The following is a 21,410-nucleotide window of genomic DNA, read 5'->3' on the forward strand; positions in this document are numbered from 1 at the left end:
TCGCTCTCCGTCTCGCTCTCCGTCTCTCTCTCGCTCTCCGTCTCGCTCTCCGTCTCTCTCTCGCTCTCCGTCTCTCTCTCGCTCTCCGTCTCTCTCTCGCTCTCCCTCTCTCTCTCGCTCTCCGTCTCTCTCTCGCTCTCCGTCTCTCTCTCGCTCTCCGTCTCTCTCTCGCTCTCCGTCTCTCTCTCGCTCTCCGTCTCTCTCTCGCTCTCCGTCTCGCTCTCGCTCTCCGTCTCTCTCTCGCTCTCCGTCTCTCTCCCTCGCTCTCCGTTCTCTCTCCCTCGCTCTCCGTCTCTCTCCCTCGCTCTCCGTCTCTCTCGCTCGCTCTCCGTCTGTCTCGCTCGCTCTCCGTCTGTCTCGCTCGCTCTCCGTCTGTCTCGCTCGCTCTCCGTCTGTCTCGCTCGCTCTCCGTCTGTCTCGCTCGCTCTCCGTCTGTCGCTCTCGCTCTCCGTCTCTCTCCCTCGCTCTCCGTCTGTCTCTCGCTCTCCGTCTGTCTCTCGCTCTCCGTCTGTCTCTCGCTCTCCGTCTGTCTCTCGCTCTCCGTCTGTCTCTCGCTCTCCGTCTGTCTCTCGCTCTCCGTCTGTCTCTCGCTCTCCGTCTGTCTCTCGCTCTCCGTCTGTCTCTCGCTCTCCGTCTGTCTCTCGCTCTCCGTCTCTCTCGCTCTCCGTCTCTCTCGCTCTCCGTCTCTCTCGCTCTCCGTCTCTCGCTCTCCGTCTCTCGCTCTCGCTCTCCGTCTGTCTCTCTCGCTCTCCGTCTGTCTCTCTCGCTCTCCGTCTGTCTCTCTCTCTCGCTCTCCGTCTGTCTCTCTCTCTCGCTCTCCGTCTGGCTCTCCGTCTGGCTCTCGCTCTCCGTCTGGCTCTCGCTCTCTCTCGCTCTCCGTCTGGCTCGCTCTCTCTCGCTCTCCGTCTGTCTCTCGCTCTCTCTCGCTCTCCGTCTGTCTCTCGCTCTCTCTCGCTCTCCGTCTGTCTCTCGCTCTCTCTCGCTCTCCGTCTGTCTCTCGCTCTCTCTCGCTCTCCGTCTGTCTCTCGCTCTCCGTCTGTCTCTCGCTCTCCGTCTGTCTCTCGCTCTCCGTCTCTCTCTCGCTCTCCGTCTCTCTCTCGCTCTCCGTCTGTCTCTCGCTCTCCGTCTGTCTCTCGCTCTCCGTCTGTCTCTCGCTCTCCGTCTGTCTCTCGCTCTCCGTCTGTCTCTCGCTCTCCGTCTCTCTCTCGCTCTCCGTCTCTCTCTCGCTCTCCGTCTCTCTCTCGCTCTCCGTCTCTCTCTCGCTCTCCGTCTCTCTCTCGCTCTCCGTCTCTCTCTCGCTCTCCGTCTCTCTCTCGCTCTCCGTCTCTCTCTCGCTCTCCGTCTCTCTCTCGCTCTCCGTCTCTCTCTCGCTCTCCGTCTCGCTCTCGCTCTCCGTCTCGCTCTCCGTCTCGCTCTCGCTCTCCGTCTCGCTCTCCGTCTCGCTCTCGCTCTCCGTCTCGCTCTCGCTCTCCGTCTCGCTCTCGCTCTCCGTCTCGCTCTCGCTCTCCGTCTCTCTCTCGCTCTCCGTCTCTCTCTCGCTCTCCGTCTCTCTCTCGCTCTCCGTCTCTCTCTCGCTCTCCGTCTCTCTCTCGCTCTCCGTCTCTCTCTCGCTCTCCGTCTCTCTCTCGCTCTCCGTCTCTCTCTCGCTCTCCGTCTCGCTCTCGCTCTCCGTCTCGCTCTCGCTCTCCGTCTCGCTCTCGCTCTCCGTCTCGCTCTCGCTCTCCGTCTCGCTCTCGCTCTCCGTCTCGCTCTCCGTCTGTCGCTCTCGCTCTCCGTCTCTCTCTCGCTCTCCGTCTCTCTCTCGCTCTCCGTTGTCCTCGCTCTCCGTCTGTCTCGCTCGCTCTCCGTCTGTCTCGCTCGCTCTCCGTCTGTCGCTCTCGCTCTCCGTCTGTCGCTCTCGCTCTCCGTCTGTCTCGCTCGCTCTCCGTCTGTCTCTCTCGCTCTCCGTCTGTCTCTCTCGCTCTCCGTCTGTCTCTCTCGCTCTCCGTCTGTCTCTCTCGCTCTCCGTCTGTCTCTCTCGCTCTCCGTCTGTCTCTCTCGCTCTCCGTCTGTCTCTCTCGCTCTCCGTCTGTCTCTCTCTCGCTCTCCGTCTGTCTCTCTCTCGCTCTCCGTCTGTCTCTCTCTCGCTCTCCGTCTGTCTCTCTCTCGCTCTCCGTCTGTCTCTCTCTCGCTCTCCGTCTGTCTCTCTCTCGCTCTCCGTCTGTCTCTCGCTCTCCGTCTGTCTCTCGCTCTCTCTCGCTCTCCGTCTGGCTCGCTCTCTCTCGCTCTCCGTCTGGCTCTGTCGCTGGTGCGTGCTCTCTCTTTGGCGCGTGCTCTGTCGGTCTCTCGGCGCTCTCTCATGCTCTGTACCTGAATAAATATGGGCTGAGTTCTTATTAAAGGCAGCTGCTACACTAATGGGGGAGAGAAAAGGCTGCATGTTCAGGCAACAGGGGCCTCCGAAAGTGTCCATTCAGTTTCCACCCCCCAACACACATACAATCTCAGAAACACACATTCCCTGTTGTGTGTATGTGCATGTCTTTGTGCGTGTGTCTCTGTGTGCGATTTAAAAAAACACAGAAGAGAGGAGGCCCCCTATAGTGTGAAGACATTTTATGAAAAGGAAGCGTCACACATTCTGTTTCACTGATTGGCACATGCATTAATATATTCCGCACCGAAAATACCTTTTGCTGTGCATTACCATAACAGATTAGAATGTGAATTCTCATAGGCCAGAGGATGAGGCCTTTTCCTACACTGTGATCTGGACCACTGAATGTGTAGTTTGACCAGGTGGTTTACTGTAGTCTTAGTACTGAGGGTGTTCAGGACAGGTGTGGCTGGGTCAATACTGGCCTCTCCTGGCACGCCAAGCCGCCTCAGCCCAGTCTGACTCCCAGTGACATGGTTGGGAACTGATTACTGAGGTTTCACCACTTGACTCCGCACACCACAGAGGGATGCCATTTTACTATCTATACTTCTGCTGTCTGTGGATGAAAAGAGAACCTGAATGATGGTACATTTGTATATTATGAACATATGTTACTGTTTTGGAAGTCATGTACATTTTCTGTGTTTGTTAGAGAAGGTTTGCTTTGGTCGTGTGTGTGTGTGTGTGTGTCTTTGAGATATGGAAGGGGGGAGCATGTTTATGTGTGCTTGTCTTTGATCTCTGTGTGTGTGTGTGTGTGTGTGTGTGTGTCTGTTTTCTGGTGCACTTCCTAAGCTCTGACTGTGTAGGCGATGACAGACCCAAGTTGTCTGCCTCTGTAGAGAGAAGGGGGAGTAAATCTTGGACAATGACTAATCGCGTGGGGGGGAAATAGGGAGAAGGAGAAATTGGCAGCACCACACTCAAACATTCTACTAAAACCTCAAGTGCTGACAATGAAAGCTAGAGAGAGCAGTTGTTTGTGTTGGCACAGGTTGCCCTGAAATTAGTCCATCTCTGTGACAGGGGTTGCTCAACGTGCCACTTTAATTGCCAATGTAGATAATATTTAAAGTTTTACCCCCTCTTCCCCTCTTCCCTCCCAGCTCTACCTAATTGGTGGAAAAAGTGAGGTTTTCGTCGTGGAGAGGTTGGTTGTCAGGCGGCCGTCTCTCCTCACCTGGTTGGGGTGAAGGGGAGCAGATGAGCGCGCGGGGGGGGATGTTTAGTCTGGAGCTCCTCTCCAGGGGACCCAGAGCTGAGCTGAGCTGCAGACCAGGAAGTAGTGATCCTGAGCCATGGAGGCTCCTGAGACTCACTGGAGTCTGGCTAAAGGGTTCAAGCTCTCTGAGGGATGGATGGATGGAGGGGATTGATTGGTACATATAGAGAAAAGGACGCTTTGTTGTTAAGCTACCATAAGCTATGTTTCCATTAACTTTTGTCGACATTTAGAAAGTTTGCATAGAAAATAGATTTGACATTTGCCTGCAAGGGTGTGTGTCCATTTGACATTTTTGTGTTGATTTAAAAACAGCTGGACATAATGACATCAAACCAAAGAAAGATATAATTCTGGCAAAAACCTACAATGTCAAATAAAGATTAAGTGGTTGAAGTGTTTTCCCATTACCCATTTTGGAACATTTCACATTAATAAGTTGGTGACAGCCTGCATGCCTTCACACTATCTGTTTCATGTCTCAGGTAAGCCGCAAAAGCCAGCATGGACAGAATGCAAGAATTGACAAATATTTAACATTCTTATAATTGTCATGTGCCAATGTATCGCGACGGTTCGTGCCATGCTGAAACATGCATTCGGGCTGGGCCATATGGCCTAAAAATCATATCTATTTTTTTTTTCAAACTTATTTCTGATTCATCATATGTATCTGCATTTCAAACAGTCAGAAATAATTTGATGAATTCAGGGCTTGTAAAATTATACCTAGGCTTAAATATAAGCATCCCACAACCATAACACCCATGAATTATTTTATCAAAATAGTTTAACCTGCTTTTTTGCAATAATCACTGATCTGGCTTTCAGGTGTGTCTATGAAAATGCCCTTTTTTTGTTGCAAATGTAACCAGAACCATGTACATCCACTAATAATGACCAAGTTCTTGTAGCAGGCATTCAATAAAATGAACACAGGTCTCATCAACAGTCTCAAGCCCACATGCTAGTGCTAGCCAGCTGATCTATTTGCTTGTGAACAAGGTAGAACAATTTAATTGTTATGTATACATCTAGCAGCTAAAATCCTGCTTGTGGTACTCTGCACGTGACAAGCTGAGCTTTAATTTTCCACAATCATGTTCATTGATACTCCTGTTTTAGTAGGGACTGCTCTGTTCTAATTTCTATTTTGGGAGTTGTCTATTAGTTAAAATTGTGAAACTTGTATCCAGCCAACCAGAAAAGCAAGGCTAAGCAATTCAGCCATTCTTGAAAGTGAGGACAAAGATCCTGCAAAGAAACCATTATTTCTATAGTTGAAAAATGTATTTAGCAGGCAGTAGGCATTTATAATTACATGTGGAGTGGAGCTTCATACTAAGGCTACATTTTGACATCACGTTTCCCGCGTACCTTAAATTATATTCAGCCATCATAATTTATTAGAAAAACACAGTTTCTATCATTATTCGCTAAAAAGAAAGTTAGACAAAAGGACTCCACCCTGTCTTCTAACACACAAACGCTGTCCATCTTCAGAAAATTTGGCAAAATCTGCTGTTTCCATAGCACATTTCTAAATTCTTTTTTTTGCAACATTTCTTTTGTCGAATAAGCCTGGGTCAATGGAAACCTGCCAACTGTGGCCTCCATAGTCTCTTGTCTCCATAATCTTTTATCCATTCACGCGCACACACACTCCCTCAGTTGAAGGTGTACTGACTTGATGCCTGCTCCCTGGTCTGGCTGGGAGCCAGGGAGTGATGGGTCTCTGAGTGATGCACTCCTGCCTGTGTTCTCCACCTTGCTGTCTATCTATGACAGGTGTGTGTTTATGTGCGGATGGATGTGTGTGTTTTGTGAACGTGTGCATAAGTAAAGTATGTGTGTCAGACAATCACAGCTTTTAAGTAAGCCGTTCCTCCTAGCTCTGTTTCAGGCTGGTCTGACTCCATCTCTCTCCCAGAGCTGGGCCTGTGGGGCTCCTAGTCCTGATCACTTCCATCGTCTCTGCAGGATGTAGGAGTTCCAAGGTCGACCAAACTTGGCTCACTACCTGCTATGACTTCTGACCTCTGGCTTCCCAACCGCTCCCCTACATTTAACAGGCTTTAAGTCACATCCAACTCACTCCTTAAAGTTCCGATGCAACCGTGTTTATCTCAATATCGAATCATTTCTGGGTAACATTTTCAATTCAAATGATAAAAAAAGAAACAAATGGCTTCTTTGCAAAGATCAATTTCTCAAGCAAGAACTGTCTGGGAGTGGTCTGATTGGAGAGGGGAGAACTGTACCACTAAGCTATATGGAATTGTTTTAGTTCATACGAAGGATCGTTTTACATTTTTTTTTTACCCCTTGATGAATAAAAAAATACATATATTTGGCCTTACTGCTATTAGCTCATACAAATGCTGATTGAATTATAGATAAACTAAATGGAACAGCAGATGGTCCCCAAAAACAAATCAAATGGAAGTTTGTTCTGATGTGTCTATCCTATATCTTTTTTTGGGGGGTGGGGGACCCCTAACCAGCTGTGCTATTTTAATTTTTTTGCATTTTTTGTAACTCATTTTGTACATAATGTTGCTGCTACCATCTCTTATGACCGAAAAGAGCTTCTGGACATCAGAACAGCGATTACTCACCTCGAACTGGAAGAAGATTTTTTATTTATTTTAATGAGTCCGATGCAAAGGATATACAGCTTCCCGGAGACCAGGCACAAATCACCGTCATTCACGTGAAGAAAATACTGAAATACTGGGGGTGGAGGTGGAGGTCTGGGTGCCTTGTGAGAATTTGGTGGCGAGTGAGTAAACCACCACTACCCTCTGTATTATTGGCCAACGTGCAATCATTGGAAAACAAACTGCACAATCTATGATTTTTTAAGACTATCCTACCAACGTGACATTAAAAACTGTAATATCTAATGTTTCACTGAGACTTGGCTGAACGACGACACGGATAATATAGAACTGGCTAATATACAGTTGAAGTTTACATACACTTAGGTTGGAGTCATTGAAACTCGTTTTTCAACCACTACACACATTTCCTGTTAACAAACTATAGTTTTGGCAAGTCGGTTAGGGCTTCTACTTTGTGCATGACACAAGTAATTTTTCCAACAATTGTTTACAGACAGATTTCACTTATAATTCACTGTATCGCAATTCCAGTGGGTCAGAAGTTTACATGCACTAAGTTGATTGTGCCTTTAAACAGCTTGGAAAGTTCCCGAAAATGATGTCATGGCTTTAGAAGCTTCTGATAGGCTAATTGACATATTTTGAGTCAATTGGAGGTGTACCTGTGGATGTATTTCAAGGCCTACCTTCAAACTCAGTGCCTCTTTGCTTGACATCATGGGAAAATCAGAAGAAATCAGCCAACCTCAGAAAAAGAATTGTAGACCTCTACAAGCCTGGTTCATCCTTGGGAGCAATTTCCAAACGCCTGAAGGTACCACATTCAACTGAACAAACAATAGTACGCAGGTATGCATGGGACCACGCAGACGTCATACCGCTCAGGAAGGAGACGCGTTCTGTCTCCTAGAGATGAACGTACTTTGGTGCGAAAAGTGCAAATCAATCCCAGAACAACAGCAAAGAACTTTGTGAAGATGCTGGAGGAAACGGGTACAAAAGTATCTATATTCACAGTAAAACGAGTCCTATATCGACATAACCTAAAAGGCCGCTCAGCAAGGAAGAAGCCACTGCTCCAAAACTGCATAAAAAAGCCAGACTATGGTTTGAAACTGCACATGGGGACAAAGATTGTACTTTTTGGAGAAATGTCCTCTGGTCTGATGAAACAAAAATAGAACTGTTTGGCCATAATGACCATCTTTATGTTTGGAGGAAAAAGGGGGAGTCTTGCAAGCCGAAAAACACCATCCCAACCGTGAAGCACGGGGGTGGCAGCATCATGTTGTGGGGGAGCTTTGCTGCAGGAGGGACTGGTGTACTTCACAAAATGGATAGCTTCATGAGGAAGGAAAATTGTGGCTATATTGAAGCAACATCTCAAGACATCAGTCAGGAAGTTAAAGCTTGGTCGCAAATGGGTCTTCTAAATGGACAATGACCCCAAGCATACTTCCAAAGTTGTGGCAAAATGGCTTAAGGACAACAAAGTTGAGGTATTGGAGTGGCCATCACAAAGCCCTGACCTCAATCCTATAGAAAATTTGTGGGCAGAACTGAAAAAACGTGTGCGAACAAGGAGGCCTACAAACCTGACTCAGTAACACCAGCTCTGTCAGGAGGAATGGGCCAAAATTCACCCAACTTATTGTGGGAAGCTTGTGGAAAGCTACCCAAAACGTTTGACCCAAGTTAAACAATTTAAAGGCAATGCTACCAAATACTAATTGAGTGCATGTAAACTTCTGACCCACTGGGAATGTGATGAAAGAAATAAAATCTGAAATAAATCACTCTCTACTATTATTCTGACATTTCACATTCTTAAAATGAAGTGGGGATCCTAACTGACATAAGACATTTTTACTAGGATTAAATGTCAGGAATTGTGAAAAACTGAGTTTAAATGAATTTGGCGACGGTGGCGAAGGTGTATGTAAACTTCCGACTTCAATTGTATGTGTTTCGGCTAGACAGAGCAGCTACATCTGGTAAGAAGAGGGGTGGGGTTGTTTGTCTATTTGTCAATAACTGCTGGCGTGCGATGTCTAATATTAGAGGTTTCGCAGTATTGCTCGCCTGGGGTAGAATACCTCATGATAAGCTGTAGACCACACTATCTACCAAGAGTTCTCATCTATATTATTCGTAGCCATCTATTTACCACCACAAACCAATGCTGGTACTAAGACCGCGCTCAACGAGCTGCATAAGGCCATAAGCAAACAAGAAAATGCTCATCCAGAAGCGGCGCTCCTAGTGGCCGGGGACTTTAATGCAGGCAAACTTAAATCTGTTTTTCCTCATTTCTACCAACATGTCACGTGCAACCAGAGGGGGAAAAAAAACTATAGACCACCTTAAATCCACACACAGAGATGCATACAAAGCTCGCCCTCTTTTTGGCAAATCTTACCATAATTCTATCCATGATTCCAACTTACAAGCAAGAACTAAAGCGGGAAGTACCAGTGACTCGCTCAATAAGGAATTGTTCCGATGACGGGGATGCTACGCCACAGGACTGTTTTGTTAGCACAGACTGGAATATGTTCCGGGATTCATCCAATGGCATTGGAGTATACTACCTCAGTCAACCGCTTCATCAATAAGTGCATCGATGACGTCGTCCCCACAGTGGACCGTACGTACATTTCCCAACAAGAAGCCATGGATTACAGGCAACATCCGCACCAAGCTAAAGGCTAGAGCTGTCAGTTTCAAGGAGCGGGAGACTAATACGGACGCATATAAGAAATCCTGCTATGCCCTCAGACTAACCATCAAACAGGCATAGCGTCAATATAGGACTGTGATTGAATCCTACTACACCGGCTCTGATGCTCGTTGGATGTGTCAGGGCTTGAAAACTATTATGGACTACAAAGGGAAACCCAGCCGTGAGCTGCCCAGTGACGCGAGCCTACCAGACTAGCTAAATGCCTTTTATGCTCGCTTTGAGGCAAGCAACACTGAAGCATGCATGAGAGCTCCAGCTGTTCCCAACGACTGTGATCACGCTCTCCATAGCCGATGTGTGCAAGCCCTTTAAACAGGTCAACATTAACCTCTCTCGGGTATGTGGGACGAAATCGTCCCACCTAGTCAACAGCCAGTGGAATTGAGTGGCGCGAAATTCAAAAACCTTAAAAATGCTCTAACTTCAATTTCTCAAACATATGACTATTTTACAGCTATTTAAAGACAAGACTCTCGTTAATCTAACCACATTGTCCGATTTCAAAAAGGCTTTACAATGAAAGCAAAACATTAGATTATGTCAGAGTACCCAGCCAGAAATAATCACACACCCATTTTTCAAGCTAGCATATGATGTCACCAAAACCACAGCTAAATGCAGCGCTAACCTTTGATCTTCATCAGATGACACTCCTAGGACATTATCTTATACAATACATGCATGTTTTGTTTAATCAAGTTCATATTTATATAAAAAAACAGCTTTTTACATTAGCATGTGACGTTCAGAACTAGCATTCCCACCGAACACTTCCGGTGAATTTACTAAATTACTCACGATAAACGTTCACAAAAAGCATAACAATTATTTTAAGAAGTATAGATACAGAACTCCTTTATGCAATCGCGGTGTCCGATTTTAAAATAGCAAAATAATCCATAGTTATGTTCAAATATCCTCTGTTTTGTCCGTGCGTTCAGGTCCCTATCCGAACGGTGACGCGCGGACGCATGTCGTGACAAAAAAATTCAAAATATTCCATTACCGTACTTCGAAGCATGTCAAATGCTGTTTAAAATCAATTTTAATGCGATTTTTTTTTTTTTTTCTCGTAAAATAGCGATAATATTCCGACCGGGAGACGTTGTTTTCGTTCAAAGACTGAAAGAAGAAAATGGTGTCTTCACATGCACGCGCGCACCCGTGTCATTGTTCTCAGATTGACCACTATCCAAAACCCCTACTGTTTTTCAGCCAGGGACTGCAGAGTCATCATTCCCCGTTCTGGCGCCTTCTGAGAGCCTATGGGAGCCTTAGAAACTGTCACGTTACAGCAGATATCCTCTGTTTTCGATAAAGAGGTTATAGAAGGCCAAGAAATGGTCAGAGAGGGCACTTCCTGTATAGAATCTTCTCAGGTTTTGGCCTGCCATATGAGTTCTGTTATACTCAGACACCATTCAAACCATTTTAGAAACTTTAGGATGTTTTCTATGCATATTCTAATTTCTGGGCTGGAGTAATAACCAGATTAAATCGGGTACGTTTTTTATCCGGACGTGAAAATACTGCCCCCTACCCAAGAGAGGTTAACAAAGCCGCGGGCCAGACGGATTACCAGGATGTATACTCAAAGCATGAGCGGACCAACTGGCAAGTGTCTTCACTGACATTTTCAACCTCTCCCTGACCGAGTCTGTAATATCTATGTTTCAAGCAGACCACCATAGTCCCTCTGCCCAAGAAAGCGAAGGTAACTTGCCTAAATGATTACCACCCCGTAGCAGTCACATCCGTAGCCATGAAGCGCTTTGAAAGGCTGGTCATGGCTCACATCAACACCATCATGCCAGAAACCCTAAACCCACTCCAATTTGCATACCGCCCCAACAGATCCAGAGACGATGCAATCTCAATCGCACTTCACACTGCTCTTTCCCACCTGGACAACCTGAACACCTATGTGAGAATGCTGTTCACTGACTACAGCTCAGCTTTTAACACCATAGTACCCACAAAGCTCATCGCTAAGGACCCTGGGAATAAACACCTGCTGCAACTGGATCCTGGGCTTCCTGACGGGCTGCCCCCAGGTGGTAAGGGTAGGCAACAACACATCTGCCAAGCTGATCCTCAACACGGGCCCCTCAGGGGTGCATGCTCAGTCCCCTCCTGTACTCCCTGTTCACTCATGACTGCACGGCCAGGCACGACTCCAACACCATCATCATCAAGTTTGCCGATGACACAACAGTGGTAGGCCTGATCACCGAGAAGATAGCCTATAGGGGGAGACCTGGCTGTGTGGTGCCAGGACAACCTCTCCCTTAATGTGATCAAGACAAAGGAGATGATTGTGGACTACAGGAAAAGGAGGACTGAGCACACCCACATTCTCATCTACAGAGCTGCAGTGGAGCAGGTTGAGAACTTCAAGTTCCTTGGTGTCCACGTCACCAACAAACTAACGTGGTCCAAGCACACCAAGACAGTCGTGAAGAAGGCATGACAACTTTTCCCCCTCCAGGAGACTGAACAGATTTGGCATGGGTCCTCAGATCCTCAAAGTTCTACAGCTCCACCATCGAGATCATCCTGACCATTTGCATCACCGCCTGGTATGGTAACTGCTCGGTATCTGATGGTAAGGTGCTACAGAGGGTAGTGCTTACGGCCCAGTACATCCCTGGGGCCAAGCTTCTTGACATCCAAGACTCCAGTCACCCAAGTCATAGACTGTTCTCTCTGCTACCAGACGGCAAGTGGTATCGGAGCAACAAGTCTAGGATCAAAAGGCTCCTTAACAGCTTCTACCCCCCAAGCCATAAAAAACTAAACTAATCAAATGGTCTCCTGGACTATTTACATTTGTTTATACTTGTTTTTACACTGCTGCTACTCGTTGTTTATTATCTATGCATAGTCACTTTACAAATTACCTCGACTAACCTGTTCCCCCACACATTGACTCGGTACAGGTACCTCCTGTATATAGTCTCGTTATTATGTAAATGTGTGCTACTTTTTGATTGATTTGGATTTTTTGTTGTTGTTTATTTTAACTATTTCTTGAACTGCATAGTGGGTTAAGGGCTTTTAAGTAAGCATTTCACAGTAAGGTTGTTGCCTTCACTGTGAGGTACCTGTTGTATTCGGGCATGTGACAAATACAATTTGAATTGATTTGATTTTTAACCACTTATTTTTTACTCTAAACAGTCTCTCTATATTCTTCCATAAATGTGTTCGACTGCTACCAGGGGACCTTGTGACGATTCAAACTACCCGATATGTATGTGTCCGTGAGAGTCTCAACTTTACACAAAGGGGTCATATTGGTGGCATTCGGCTGCACCGACTTCAGACGATTCCCAATGACGCTTGCTAGGGTCGTAGAGCAAAACCGAGAACACCATCGTGTTCGTGATAGTTGGCCAAACCGTTCGGACGCTATAGATTTTGTGAGAAGACTGATTTTTGGGATGTCTCATGGTCTGACAAACACCGCTCTAGCTCTGTCACTTTTCACAACAGTTATCTCTAGCTTAAACAGAGATTTTTATGGGGATTTTTGTTTTATACTCATTAGATTTCCGCAGGGGCGCGGACATCGACCTTGGGGGTTAATTTTTCCCTCCCTCCCTCTATTTCACCCCCCCCCCCCTCTCTCTCTCACCACCCTCCCTCCCGCTCTCCGCTTCCCTCACTAGTAGGAGTCAGTAAATCCTAGTCACTGTGGCTCCCGTGCGTCTCGCTCTCTGAGTGTGTGGAGAGCAGCAGGCGTGTGCTTGGCTGAGGACCACTCCAGAGGGACTGTTTACAGAAAATTGCCTGAAATGGCTTTTCCATACGGCCATGGCTCTCTGATCCCAGCTGAGATCAAATCCACTTGATGGGCCTGGGGCCTGGGAGGGTAGGGAGAGGGGGTTGGGAGGGGTTGAGGTCTTCACAGGGTCCTGGGGGGGCTGCCTGGGACAGGAGAGTGACGACACCTCACAGTGAAGGCCTCGCATACTGGACACACACACACACACACACACACACACACACACAATGTAGCTTTGATGGTTGACTTATGGGGCTGGAGAAAGGCACTGTCTAGTATGATCTGATGAACCCAAGGTCTTTAATCTGGTTTTGACTGCAATTACATAACCTTAATTTATTCAAGCTTTTTTGGGGGCGATTGAAATGTACAACGTAACAACAATGAATCATAAAGATGTATGTTATAGGATACTTGTGTGTGGTATACTTTCTGTTTCTCAAAAGCTGAGGCTGAAAGTGTCCACTTTTGCTGGCAGCTAGCTGGGTAAAGCATACCATTGCAAGATACTGCTTCTCTGGATGCTCTATCCACACTCTCTCAGAGCAGTGAGCACGAGTGAAAGCTGTAGCTCACAGATTTGACATTTACATAGCCAAAAGATACTGCAGGAAGTATACGAGAGTGTGGGAGACAGATCTTTAAAGCCGGATTGACTTGCAAACCCACAGTATGAGCTGTTTCCCAGCATCACACTCAGCTCTGAGTCAGTTAACTCTCATCTCTGATTTTCTATTATAGCTACTCTCGCGTGGCCAGGCGCTGTATTTTCGTGGGGCAAGCCTGGAAATAGGGGGAAGGGGAGTGGTGGTGCTTCTCTCCGTTACAGGGGTAGCTGTGCTAATACCAGGCTATTGTGTGAATGTTGTATAGTACAGAATCCACTCCTTATCCTGACCTGCACTCACAGAGAATATTCTCTGTCCTAGGAAACGGAAGCAAAACAAGCATTGCTCTGTATAAACCGGATTTATTGTTGTCTCTTAATGTGATCTGTGCAAATATTGATTGAGTGTGAGTCATTAGGCCAGTGGATTGGAGGAGGAGGCTTCTCTGCTGACAGTAGAAAGCTATTTAGCTTTATGGGTTTGTTTGTAAAAACAGCAGAAAGCAAGGGAGTCGCTACGCCAGTCCTCCACTGGGTTTTCCTGGGATCTGTCTGTGGGTTTGAATGGAGAGAGGGCTGTTTTCTGTTTTTCTTATTAGGGTCCCTTGCCAGCCTCTTTCCCCAGGCATGTGGGCCGTGTTCCCATACACACAACAGGCCAGCCCCAGTGAAGGAGACCCCACCAGGGCAGGCTAGGGATAGCTAGCTAGCTGTCTGCTGCCTCCTTTGTTTATTTGTGGTGCTGGCTAGAGACTGCAGGGTCAACTCCAAAAGAGAGAGAGGGGTGATGTCTCCTTACTATTTATACATTCCCCTAATATATGCAGAGGTGTGTAAGGCAGGCTCCTCTCACCCTAGCTATAGGCATACACACACAGATTGGCACAGTGGAGTGCTGTGTGCCTCCTCCTTCCCTCCCAGTGCTCAGTGATGTACAGGGAGATTAGCCGGCTCATTTTCCCCTCTTAAGAGCTAGGGAAAGAAAACAAACTCCTGTCATCTGGGGCTGTGTTGTGGGGACTTGCCTCACACAGCTAATTGTAGTAGGTACCTTTCTATTATGATGTATGAATCTCCCTCCCGCCCTCTTTCTTTGTTTTTCTTTCCCTCCCTCCCTCTAATTGATATTATCTTGCCTCTCCCTAGAGCTTGAGGGTCTGTGGAAACTGATATCAGTGTTTCAGAACCCAACTGGGAGAAGGCTTTTCTTCCACTCTGTACCAGTGTTCTATTCACAGTTTGCTACATATGACAATCAATACTCCCGTGTGGTGTGTTTTGTGGGTGTGTCCCGCGCTAACACCCATTCCGTGAAGAGCATATGCCCTTCCATTGTTTACGGGCCCATTTGGTTAACGATGATACTGATGGCGTTCTCCCTGCTCTCCAGGGGATAGATGCTCAGTACCTGCCTGGCATCTCACTGCCCTAATGTGGATTCCTGTGGCTAGTTAGTGGTGGGTTTCCATGCCATGGCTGTAGTACAGAGATTGGGCTGTCTTGTAGTGCTGTCAGGCAGCCTCTACCGCCCCCATCAGGCCAGACATGGGAAGAACAGGTCTGTGACACAAAGACAGTCCTGGAGGAGCGGTGACAGGTGACGCTTTGTGAAGGAAGTATAGTTAAGTTTTAGGTGTCTACTTAAGCCTTCTTTGTAATGCCTTAATATCACAGACACAAAAATGCCAACGTCATTCATACTCTTGCTGTGATTAATGTAAACCGGCCTTATAAGTTCTGCTTTCCGGTTGTCAATCACAAATGAGTGTGTATTTCTATAAGTGTTAATGTCAAGTGTCATACAATGCTTGTGTTAACACCCTGAAAGTGGTCCTCCTTAACTAAGTGTTACTGATGCCCCTTATGGCTCTCTGAGAGACATCCTCTTGTCAGTGGAGTTGACCTGCAAGTGATGATAAGATTCGTGATAAAGGATAAGGAGTCGATGGCCAAGCGTGCGTGTGTGTGTGATGTCACTGAGACCAATTCTTCAGTGTACAACGGGGTTTTGGGCCGTGCCATATCATCCAAATGGTTCAGGATATAATCTCACACTCCCATGTCCTGGAGGAAACGCCATCCCAGGGAAATGAGACTGGCCTCTGGCCCCTGATGATGAAAGGCTGCTGTTGACAGATGTAGTTTACCTGTAAGAGTGCTCTATGTTTGTCTCCACTGCAGGGGTTTTTGTTCCTGGGTGGCTGGGTGTGTTTTAGCTAGCATACCGTCTAGTAAACTCTGCAGAGAGGAAGTGTATTGCTAGTAAGGTTTTGGGAAAGATATGCAGGTCACTGTACCCTGTAACATAGAGACACACCCACACACAGCGGTGCACTTGTTTTTAGGGCAGTGGGGGGGGATGGCGAGGGGTAGTGGAGCTGTGAGTGTAACTGGAGCTGGCTAAGGAATGCAGGGGTGTTTTTGGAGGAGCAGTTGGGGTGGGGAGGGTGATTAGGGGGTTGACAGCTGAGTGCTGACCCGTCTATAATGACAAATCATCCGGCAGGTGTGTGGCTCTGCACCCCCACCCTCTCATTCCCAGGCCAGGATTCCCAACCCCTGCTGGATCGAAGCGCTAAAGGAAGACTTCCGGACATGAGGCCTGCTGTCCAAGAGGCTCATGACTGGCCTTTCAGAAGTATGAAACAGGTCTTTGTGGAGAGCTCCAGCCAGGACCTCCCAACCACTGACCTTAATAACCCTTTACTGTCACCACACACCTCAGCCCTGATATCTTACAGTAGCTCCACCACCTTCAACCAGAAGGCTGTAGAGTCTTGGATAGTTGAAAGTTAATTGAGTTTTGACATTGCTAAATATTTGTTTTCTCACCGTGTACAGAGTAGAATTGTCCCAGTTTTGTCCCGTAGTGCGGTAGCGACGGCAGTTAATATGCTCTGTCTCTACCATGGCCACGAGTGATGGGAAGTAACACTTCTCTTTGATCTTTTGTGCTGCAAAAACAACTGCATTCCCAGGATCAGAGAGTGTGGTCTGGGAGCAGACAGGTGCTGAGCTGCAGCCTGGTCTGGGGTCAGTGACCAGACCGTTGTGAAAGTAAAGTGCAGAGGGAGATGTACAGTAACAGCAGCTGGCTATCACTACTAGGAGCCTCTATTATACACTCTCAGTGGAGTTCATTTATACTGATACGCAATTGTATATGCACACAACCCACTCAGACCTACATACAGGGATGTTTTCATATTGGAATACAACCAAGCAACCTGCCATAATCCCACAGTGTCAATCAGCAATGTTTTAATAAGGCTGGTCCAAATGAATTAATACATTGTCTCTTGTGTATGTGGTTTGTGAGAGCACCACCAACTGTTGGCCATCTATAGGCAAGTGTGGTTGTGGCAGCATTATATCTGGGCCTCTTTTCTTTACATAATGGCTGGGTTTCCCCACAGCCAACACACGTAGTCTAGACGAGGGCCTCGATCCAGCCAGTCTGCCAGTCCCTCACATAACGTAACTGCTCCAAAGCAGGTCGTTTTCACTCAGCCTCAGTCCTGCAGCTATTTCACTGAAGTCTAACACCCTCCCTGCCTTCCACACACACACACGCACACACTCGCACAACACAAAGAGAAGCCACACATTTTCAGATGAAAACCACGCGGAACCTTCCGGGAACATTTCGGCACTTATCTTTTCACTTTGAATTAGAGATGGTCCTCCGTGTAGTTTTCCAGGCAACAGGAGCAGGGAATACTTTTGGGGTTCCAACCGGAAATCCAAGACGATTATTAGCGTTAGCAGGAGACATTTCCCAGGTATTCACCGTTCCATGCCAGAGGAAAAATGCTGTTAGCTCCAACAGTTGAGGCATTTGGCTCTCGGAAAGGGGTGGATGGTAGCATGAACACTGAGAAACGGATTATAGAATAATATTGTTATTACTCCATTGTGGTAATTCACTGATCCAAGGTGTTCATGTTTTTAGATTTAACAGTAGGATCATTAGTTTTCCAGTTCCATTCCGTGTAGGACAATGTATACTGGACAAAAATATAAACGCAACATGCAACAATTTTAATTGATTTTACTGAGTTACAGTTCACATGAGGAAATCAGTCAATTGAAATACATTAATTAGGCTCTAATCTATGGATTTCACATGACTGGGAATAAAGATATGCATCTGTTGGTCACAGATAATGGGAAAAAAAAATATAAAATTGGCCTCAGGATCTCGTTGCAGTATTTTTGTGCATTCAAATTGCCATCGATAAAAGGCAATTGGGTTTGTTGACCGTAGCTTATACCTGCCCATACCATAACCCCACCGCCACCATGAGGCACTCTGTTCACAACATTGACATCAGCAAACCGCTCACCCACACAACGCCTTACACATGGTTTGCGGTTGTGAAGCGGGTTGGACATACTACCAAATTCTCTAAAATAACGAGAAATGAACATTAAATTTTCTGGCAACAGTGTGACAGAACTCCACATTTTAGAATGGCTTTTTATTGTCCACAGCACAAGGTGCACCTGTGTAATGATCATGCTGTTTAATCAGCTTCTTGATATGCCACACCTGTCAGATGGGAGGATTATCTTGGCAAAGGAGAAATGCTCACTAACAAGGATGTAAACAAATTTGTGCACCAAATTTGAGAGACATGAGCTTTTTGTGCGTATGGAACATTTCTGTGGTCTTTTATTTCAGCTCATGAAACATGGGACCAATACTTAATATTTTTGTTCAGTGTAGTATAACAAAGAGCTGGACATTCTATAGGATCCGTACGTTATCATGGGTTTTTGTATGGACTGAAGGACCAACTAAAATCACGCTGACAAATGTCATTCTGTCATCTCTATCGCCTGCATTAGTCTATTCCCGCCCCCCTAAGCGACATAATGGACCAGTCCAAAGTGACCCATATTTACCCAATAACAGGAGGCTTTGAAAAGGCCCAGATCGAGTTGCAGCTAATGCTCCAGTGGGGCCCGGAGAGTGAAAGATGTTACCGGCCGAAACGGCTTGGGTTTCAGGGGCCTGTGAACAAAAGGCAGCCAGTCCTCTGGGAGAAAGAGAATGAGGAGTGAGGGGGGGAGAGGTGTAAGCCTAACTTTGTCTCAGAAGGTAAAGTACATACACAGTATAGTGAAATAGTAGCAGCAAAGCTGGTTCAGTGCACCATGTATACTGTTAAGTGTCTCATTCATTTAGTATATGTCTATTGCTGTGTAGCAATTACCAAACTTAATTATCTGTTTGCAAATGTTTTATGAAGCACCCGTGTAAAATATCTGTCTGTCTGGAAGAGTGTGTGTGTGTGTGTGTGTGTAAAGTAGAGCTTTGAGAGGAGATGCACTTACAGGAGGAGAGTTAATGGAGCTGAACTGAACTAACGTGTGGCGTTAGGGGGGAGCAGACCGACTGGTTTAGTTTAACGGCTTTAGACTAGTGGACTCGCTGGTGATGATACTCAAAGGTGATTTCACTCTACATCCTCCCACTCTCTCTCTCTCCTCCCACCATTATTCTCCCTCCCTCTCTCTTTCGCTCTCCCTCCTTAGGGGCAGGCTGGTATAAAGTTACACAGAGCTCTCAGCTTTCTTGGAAGGAATGACCACACGAGTAGCTTGGGGATTAGATTAGCAGGAAGAGCAGACTTAGCTGGGCTGGAAATAGACCACTTTTTCACTGTTAAAAGGGCCCAGTACAATATAATCAATAGTCAGCACTCATCTGCTGTGGGGAGAGGAGCAGGAAGCCATCGGAGAAGGCATCAAGTGCTCTGTGAAGGACAGGCTACAGGAGCTCAGGCTAAATGAAGTTATTATTAATCACTGGGATGCCTGTTTTGGACTTGTGTGTTGTTTCTCTAGTGGGTGAAGAGTGGTCTTTATGTACAAAACCCGATCCGTCCTTCTCTTCTTACGTCTGGAACTTAACCACTGATGGCTAGAATTCATTTTCTGTTCATGTCAATGCATAACACATTAGTAAATGCCATATTAATGACCATGCATACGTTATGCTCAGCAGTTGGTTTTTAGATATTAGTATTTTTTTCATATACTGTGTACCATGTTAAATACACACAGGTACACATATAAACCGCCAAAAAGAAATGCTCCATAAACACATACTCCAACACACACCACCTCCCTCCCACTCTCTCCGAGCCTCCCCACGTGTTGGGTTACTCTGTAAAGCAGACCGAACCGGAGCAGAAATCAGAGGGCTGTCTGTGTGCTCACTTCCTATTTCACTTTCCCTGGCTCTCAGGGACAGGAGGCACAAATCCTAACACGTGTGGGGGCTTTAGCCCTCTGTGTTTGGGCTGTGAGTGTGGGAGAGGAGAGGGGTGAGTGTGTGCTGTCTGTTGGGTCTCAGTGGCTTGAGGACTATGTTAGCTTAGTAGTCAGAGACTGTAGAACCCAGTGAGGGAGGCCCAGTAGTGTGGGGGTGGGAGGTTGCTGACTGATAGCCTAGGACTGAGTGTGGGAGGAGGAGGGGAGGTAGAGTTAGGAAGAGCACCCCCGTCACCACAGAGACCAGGGTACTAAGGTACAGTAGACAGCTCAGCTGTTTTTCCATCTACAGCTCAGAGTGAAAATTAACAGTGACTCGCCATCCTCTGGTGGGCTAGGGCGACATCTGTATGCACTTAAAAATAAAAGACATCTATAATACTATAATGGTGGCAGGGTGGAGGGGCTCCGAGGCACAAGGTGTTTGTGAGTGTGCACTGTGTGGGGTTGACGGGCTGTTTACTCCTGCCTTCATATGGGGCTGAGGGAATTCTGGAGGGCTAGAAAAACCTTGGGTGTGGGCCAAGTGTCTGAGGAAAAATCAACCAATGCTCAAGAAACGCTTCACATCAACTGCATCAATACCCTTGCATCCAAGCTTTGGATGTGTTGACTGGGTGATTTTGTTTTTAAAGGCCTCACCACCTCTGAAGACCGACTGTGTAGATTTTATCTTCACATCACATATACAGTAGTTGGTAGCAGTGATGCTAATATAGGGATGATGGAGAGGGGATAGTAGACTAATATACAGTGCCTTTGGAAAGTATTCAGACCCCTTGACTTTTTCAAAATTTTGTTACGTTACAAGCTTATTCTAAAATGTATTATTGTTTTTTTTCCCCTTATCAATCTACACACACAACCCCATAACCACAAAGCAAAAACTGTTTTTTAGAAATTTTTGCAAATGTATTAATATTAAAAAACAACACATTTATAAGTGTGCAGACCCTTTACACAGTACTTTCTTTAAGCATATTTGGCAGTGATTACAGCCTCGAGTCTTCTTGGGTATGACGCTATAAGCTTGGCACACCTGTATTTGGGGAGTTTTTCCACTTATTCTTTGCAGATCCTTTCAAGCTCTGTCAGGTTGGATGGGGAGTGTCGCTGCACAGCTATTTTCAGGTCTCTCCAGAGATGTTCGATCAGGTTCAAGTCCAGCCTCTGGCTGGGCCACTCAAGGACATTCAGACTTGTCCTGAAGCCAATCCTGTGTTGTCTTGGCTGTGAGCTTAGGGTCATGGTCCTGTTGGAAGGTTAACCGTTGCCCCAGTCTGATGTCCTGAGTACTCTGGAAGCAGGTTTTCATCAAGGATATCTCTGTACTTTTCTCCGTTCATCTTTCCCTCGATCCTGACAAGTCTCCCAGTCCCTGCCGCTGAAAAACATCCCCAGAGCATGATGCTGCCACCACCATGCTTCACCGTAGGGATCGTGTCAGGTTTCCTCCAGACGTGACGGTTGGCATTCAGGCCAAAGAGTTCAATCTTGGTTTCATCAGATCAGAAAATCTTGTTTCTCAAGGTCTGAGAGTCTTTAGGTGCCTTTTGGCAACCTCCAAGCAGGCTGTCATGTGCCTTTTACCAAGGAGTGGCTTCCGTCTGGCCACTCTACTTGGTAGAGTGCAGCAGAGATGGTTGTCCTTCTGGAAGGTTCTCCCATCTCCACAGAGGAACTCTGAAGCTCTGTCAGAGTGACCATTGGGTTCACCGCCCTGACC

At 46.6% G+C, this 21,410-nt stretch overlaps 1 protein-coding gene across 1 annotated transcript in view; it reads left to right on the forward strand.

Moving 5' to 3' along the window:
- The window catches only part of mnat1 (MNAT1 component of CDK activating kinase), a 60,586-nt gene that overhangs the window by 38,241 nt on the left and 935 nt on the right, over positions 1–21,410 (forward strand). The gene's annotated exons all lie outside the window — the stretch shown is intronic.

Source organism: Salmo salar, chromosome ssa09, assembly GCF_905237065.1.
Source record: "Salmo salar chromosome ssa09, Ssal_v3.1, whole genome shotgun sequence".
In the NCBI taxonomy this organism is placed as follows: Eukaryota; Metazoa; Chordata; class Actinopteri; order Salmoniformes; family Salmonidae; genus Salmo; species Salmo salar.